Source organism: Erinaceus europaeus, chromosome 10 (assembly GCF_950295315.1).
Source record: "Erinaceus europaeus chromosome 10, mEriEur2.1, whole genome shotgun sequence".
Lineage (NCBI taxonomy): Eukaryota > Metazoa > Chordata > Mammalia > Eulipotyphla > Erinaceidae > Erinaceus > Erinaceus europaeus.
Window position 1 is genome coordinate 26,951,096 of NC_080171.1, and position 7,097 is coordinate 26,958,192.

Genomic DNA, 7,097 nt, shown 5'->3' on the forward strand with positions numbered 1-7,097 from the left:
GGGACTGAGGGCACAAACTGGGATCCTTGCACATTGTAATATGTGCACTCAACCAGGTGTGCTACCACCCAGCCCAGTATGGGCTTTATTTACTTAAGCTCACTTATTGTTTTGAAGACAATAGATAGATAGATAGATAGATAGATAGATAGATAGATAGATAGATAGATGATTAGATAGGACAGAGAGAAATTTAGAAGGAAAAGGGAGATCAAGATGGAGATAGACATGTGGAGGCAGGTTCCAGGGTTGCCCCATCCCATTTCATGAAGTTTTTACCTGTGACATCAGGCAGATCAACAACTTAGACACTGACCTTGCCTGGAAGCTGGAGGCTGCAACACTGGAGTTGGGCTCTGCAGGGTGCGTAGGAGTTCATCAGAAGATGACGAGGACGGCCATCTCTGAAAGCCAATTTCAGGGTGTAATGGGCAGGGTACCAGCCTGCACTGACAGGGGAGACAAAGGGTCATCATGGGGTTCCTGTGGATGGGGTGGGGGGTTCCTTAGCTGTGAGCTCTGCAGACAGGTAAACTGGGCTAGGCAGTGGGTGGGGGGGGTGAAGGGTATCCAGTGGTCCCCAGGGAATGTGAGGAATAACAAGCCCTTTCTCTCCAGGGAGTCTGAGCAAGAAAGGGCTCTAAGCAAGAAATCAGTCCTTCATTCTGAACCATAGCCAACCAGTGGCCCTCACTGCCTTGATTTCCCTGCCAGTTCAACTGGAAGCCCCCCTGCCCCCGTGGCTGGCAGTCTCTGGTGGGGTGTCAGGAGCTGGAGGAAGCTGCGGTCTGCCTGAAACTCCAGGAGCCGCCCAGAAGCTCAGGTCAACACTTTATCGAATGAAGCTTATTCATTGATTCAGCAAACAGCTGCCAGCACTGGCATGGAACACAGCAGACTGAAGATGACACTCTGGCCTCGTAGCAATGAATCCATCTAAGGACTAGCACCCTAAAGGAAAGGAAAGGAAGGACACTGGCCAGATAGAGGGGACAGAAGGCCAAGGCCGAGGCCTGTCCCCCAAACTCTAGGGGTTGGGGGGTGCCAGGGTGTAGTCCAGCTTCCCTTGCACCAGGAAGGAGACTGGCCAGGGCAGCTGAGGCATTTGCCCCAGCACAAAGTCATGGCCCATGCTGCAAAGGCTGGCTCAGGCCACTCAGACAAGCAAAGTAGACCTGCTCCCCCACACTTCACCCCTGCACTCCTATTCACCTGCTACCTGTCAGCTCATGCCTGTTTTCCTTACTGAAGCCCACTGTCCCCTCCTTTCTCTAGCCCCATGTTCCTCCTCCTCCTCACCCCAAGACAAACCCACTCTCACCCCTGGGGCATCGGGTGACAATGAGTGAGAGTGACAGGGGCAGGTGGATCAGCCCAAGTTGTCCTCTGTGCCCCACAGAGGTCAAACACTGTGGGTCATTGGTGGCACAACACGTGACACCACAAAGACTCCTGAGGGAGGAGTCACCCTCCTTGGGGCCATGAAAGGGCTCAGACCTCACAGGCATATCAATGCTGTGTTGTGGTGCTCAAAAGTGTCCGTCACAGAGGACATCCATCTTCATCTGCTTATTAGGGTGGACAGCCCGCTGCACCCTCTATAACTCTGTGCCAGCAGGGGTGGAAAGGTCACAGAGAGATCACTGTAATTTGGGGTTCACACAGTCTGAAGAGACAGGCTCTCATTTCTGTCTCATCCTTTTCAGCAGGATGGATGGAAGGCCACGCCACAACAGAGGACAGGCTCATGGGGACTCAAATCAGCTGAGCTTGGTCATAGCACCGCCTTGTGTAGGCCACGAGCCTCTTCAAGTCTTAGGTCCTTTACAGTGAAATGGGTAAAATGAATAGCAGGTCTTGGTCTAACTGTGCTGCCCAGAGAGCAAAGTGGTGACAAGCTGATAAATGTTTCTCTAGGAGGACAGCCCTGGGCAGGTCCACCTGGCCAGTAGGCATCCAGAGAGGAAGAGGCTTTAGTGTTTGTTTGCTTCTGTGCCTACAGTGCATGGCACATAATATTGAAGGAAGGAGGGAAGAGGTGGGTGTAGTAAAGGATGGATGGATGTACTTTCTGGATTTACTAAACTGGGCAAGCAGTTTGATTGGAACAGAGAATATAAGATCAGGATCTCTATTAAGATTAACAAATTAATCTTAATAAGATTAATTATAAGATTAATCTATATCTAGGGTTAAAAAGATAATCTCTGAAATGGAAGAACAACAGCCTTATACCCAGGCACCTACCACATGCACACACACACACACACACACACACACACACACACACACACCACATACTTGTCAGGGTGAACCATGATTCACACAGGATCCCTGAGGGGCCCTCGACTGATTCCAGGCACCTCACTCTTCATCCATCCTCCTCCTAGATTCTTAGAGAATGAACACATCAGACTCACTGTCACAACTTTTTTTAAATGTTGCAGTAATTAAAAACCACCTGGGAGTTGGACAGTAGTACAGTGGGTTAAGCACACGTGGCTCAAAGCGCAAGGATTGGCGTGAGGATCCCGGGTTGAGCCCACCAGCAGGGGAGTCACTTCACAGGCGGTGAGAGGTGGGTCTGTAGGTGTCTGTCTTTCTCTCCCCCTCTCTGTCTTCCCCCACCTCTCTCCATTTCTCTCTGTCCTATCCAATAGCTACGTCAGTGACAACGATAATAACTACAACAATAAAACAACAAGAGCAACAAAAGGGAATAAATAAATAAATAAATATTAAAAAACACCAGAAATTTCTGCACCAGCAGCCAAAAAGCTGTCTTTTGAAATTAGGGCAATGGGAACACCCCCCCCCCCACCCACCCATGACACCCATGCACCAAGAACTCACACACACCCCTGGCACACTAAGCTGGCCAGTCTATTGCTCTCCTCCTGCACACTTACTTCCACATATTATGGCCAATATGAGGCCAAGAGGTGACACATCCCACAGAGCACACACATTACTATGTGCAAGGATCTGGGCTCAAGACCCTAGTCCCCACCTGCAGGTCGGAAGCTTCACAAGTGGTGAAGCAATACTGCAGGTGTTTCTCTCTCCCTCTCTCTCTCTGTCTTCCCCTCCCCTATCAACTTTTCTCTGGCTTTATAATAAATAAATAAATAGACAAACAAACAAATAAAATGTATAGAATGATATTTAAAACAAAGAGCAAGACACCCAATCCGAAGTCCTTGATCTAGCCTGTGAGTTCTCTGCCCGGCAAGTATCACAATAGTACTGAATCTTGTGATTTTGCCCATCTCTTGATATTGAAAAAAAAAAAAAGTTCCTTTGTTGTCTAGACGAATTTGACCTGGATGGACAACTGTGAATTGAGTAAGATACAGCTTTAATGGCACGAAAGAGCCCATTCAATTACCAACAGAATCATTCAGGAGTACAGATTGGGGAAAGGCAAATAATTCAAACAACAACAACAACAACAAAGGGAGTGGGGGGAGGACTTAATAGTGGCCAGCGGCACAGACAATTTCCACAAATAGGGTGGGAACAGCTGCTTGATCATTTGGACAAGGGCCCTTTGCGGAAAGGAGAGCTTGGAAGACTCAGTGTGTGTGAGGAGGTCCTCTTTGTGCCCTGAGGTCCTTCAGATAAAAGGCCAGAGAATAAGGCCACCTATTCTCATGGGCTATGTCTGAAGCCTCATGGATACACTCCCCACCCTAACCCCTCTCCCCCAACACACATACTGGAGACGTCCCTTCTTGGCCAGATCAACTAGAGCAGTTCCACAGCCTGTGTATGCCTGCAGGTGGTGCATTCACCATTTTTCTGGGGGTTGGAGTGAATTTTCCAGAAAACTGGAGAAGCCTCAGGGCCATTGTACTGGTGTACTTTGATGTTTCATCATCATTATTACTATTATTACTATTACTATTATTGTCCTCCAGGGTTATCACTGGGACTCAGTGCCTGTACTAGGTAGGAATCCACTGCTCCTGGAAAACATCTTTTTTCCATTGTTGCTGTTGTTGCTATTATTGTTGTTGCTGCTGCTGTTGGTGGGTAGGACGAGACAAATTGAGAGAAGAGGGGGAAATAGAGAGGGGGAGGGAAAGATAGACATCTGTAGACCTGCTTCACCACTTGTGAAGTGGCCCTCCATGTAAGTGGGGAGCTGGGGGCTCAAACCAGGATCCCTGCACTGGCCCTTGTGCTTTGCACTATGTGCACTTAACGTGGTGCACTACCACCTGACCCCTTATTTTATTTATTTCTTTTTTTTTAGTGAAAGAGAGAGATACCAGAACACTGCTCAGTTCTGGCTTATAGCAGTATTGGGGGTTGAGCCTGGGATGTCAGAGCCTCAGGCATAGGAGTCTTTCTGTATAATCACTATGCTTTCTTCTCAGCCCCGCTTTGAATCCTTTTCTGTGGGAGTAGACTAGGTCAGCAGCAGCAGCTGCCACATACCTTTGTTCCCCAGAACTGAATTCACGCCCATCCCCATGGACATACTATGTGTGTTTTACCCTACTGTGATCAGGAGGTTCTGGTCCCTCTGTGTTAAGTCTGAAAGTGTGAACTAGGCACACACATTTGCCATGTACTGAAGAGAGACAGATGTTGGTCAAGCTGTGGTCCTTCCCCAACAGGCCACCCACACTTATTCCTCCAGGCAACATGTGGATTTAAAAGGCCCATGTGTATTGCATAAAGCAGACCTCACCAAAACTCCATTTTCCCTCCCGGGAAAGTTGTAAAGTGCCAGGGATTTTCTGACGTGTTGGGTGTTTTGCAACTGACCTGGCCATCTGTTAGATGCAAGTTATGTCCATTATGCTCTGCTTTTGGAAGGGTACTGGTAACAGGACAGGCTAGCCACCACAGCTGGGGGGTTGCCGCGCAACCTAGGAGCACATTGTAGTGGAAGAGATGCCAGGAGGATGTCGCAAGACTGTTCCTCCGCCCCCAGGCCCATTTCTGGCCAACCTGAAAGAACTGTGTGTAGTTCCCAGGCTGCTCCGCATGCACTGAGAGGACTCGCTATTTACAGCAACCTGATGGAAAACTGTTCCTATAAAATCAGACCAGCTGCTTCTCCCCACCCCCCATTTTATTTTTGGAAATAACATTTTTTTTTATTTGAAGTCAGACTGCTTTGGTTGCACAATAAGCAAATTTGGCGGGTGACCATTTAAATGCACCCTGAACAGTGCAGCCACCTCCTTGCTAGAACTGGGTGAAACAGGTCAGCCACTTGACTATTCTGTCATCACCTATGAAGTATAGACATGAAAGGCATGACCTGAGATATTGAGTGGGAACAGGTGTTAGTACAGTGGTCTCAGACCACATCCCTTAGGCATCCAGAAACCACTTCTGGATTTCATGGGTGGGGGTGGGGGGGTTCCAGATGTCTGCAACTGCCCAGCCCCACAGCTGCAATGTGTGTGGCATGAGTCAGACATGAATATAAAAAGCAGGGAAGGGCATCTGAGCTCATTGGTGAAGCCAGGGGTTGGCAGAGATGCTCCTTTTTAAAATTCTTGGCACACATTTGCTGAGATATAAGCAATCCTGAAATTAAAAAAAGCAAGTTGTTCAATTGTTATCATGGGGAGGTTGATAGGGGGGGAAATGTGGATTTAAAGGATTCCTATGCCAACTCCTCTGGCCTTGATTGACTGGCTGGTGTGCATCTCTACGGGTGTTCTCTCTCTCTCCTTCTCTCTCTCTCCTTATATGGAATTCCTATTAACGTTCCCATCTTTTTTTTCTAGGCTGGGGAGAACATGGGGGATCTGGAAGGAGGGTGTTGGGAGTACATGCTTAAGAGTCAATCCCACCCAACTCTGGACTGCTTTTCTGAAACCTGAGAATGCAGGGACCTGAGCATTTATTTCATTGGGTTGTTGAAGGAGCTTAATGGGGCTGCACATGCAGAGCATTTAGCTTTGTGCCTGGAATGTAGTAAGCATATAATGAGTGATGTTTATCTTGGAATAAGTGCCTGGTAGAAGCAGGTACCATGCACAGCTAATTAATGAATTGAGCACAGCCACCTGTCCCCTGGGAAATGGAGCAGGTGATGTTTAATTATCTTGCTTGCAACACTCAGAGGGGCAATACTGGCTTTTCCCAGCGGTCAGAGGAATGGGGTGCTCATCTGCTTTATCAGGAAAAAACACTCCAGGGTCAAAATGGCTTGAGTAGCTCTGGGACTCTGGGAAGTGATCCTGTTCAGGGGAGACAGCAGGAAGGGGCAACAGGCAGGGCATGTAGAACAGGGCTGTTTGGAGGGTACATAACCTCTCGAGCCAGAGCATGGCTCAGCCTTTTGCCCTCCGCCCAGGCATAAAGTGAGAATAGACTCCAGGCAGGTCTCTTCTCTGTCAATCCTCAGTAGTCTCAGCTCTAGAATGGGAATAAAGGGATGGGCTTTTCTTGCTGGAATCTAGCTTCTTGTTTAAGGAACCCTTTGAGCAAAAATAAATGTAGTGTTTCCCATCTCCAAGTTTATTCTCCTGGTGCTTGACAGATTTGACAGAAGGCCCTTTCATTGCAGTTCTGTTTCAGTTCAGGATCCCTGCAGTCTGCAAAAACAAAAACACCCTTCTGACGTATGCACCCCTATGTTCATAGCTGCATTATTCACAATAACCAAAGTAGTCTAAATGTCCATCTACAGAGGACTGAATATATACTCCATGAAGTCCTCTTCTGCAAGCAAAAATGATGAGATTGCATCCTTTGGGACAAAATGGATGAAACTAATGGTGGTTATGCTTAACAAGGTAAGTAATTAGATGAAAGACAACCACCACATGGTTTCACTCATATGTGGCATCTAGAGAACTGATACACATAAGCTTGCAGAAAGGAAAAATAAAAAGACAGAAAGGAAAAAGCAGAAGCAAGAAAACTGTTTCTCAGGCTTGAGAGAACTATAATGGTTCTCTTTGGGAAGTAGGAGGCCGGGGACAGAACTTTGGTGGTGGGTGCGGTGTGGAGCCATACTCTGTAATCTTATAATCTCATAACCCACTATTAATCACAAATAAAAATGGATAAACAAAATGAAAGCACCCTTCTGGGGGGAGGGCCTCACATCAGTTCTCCATGGA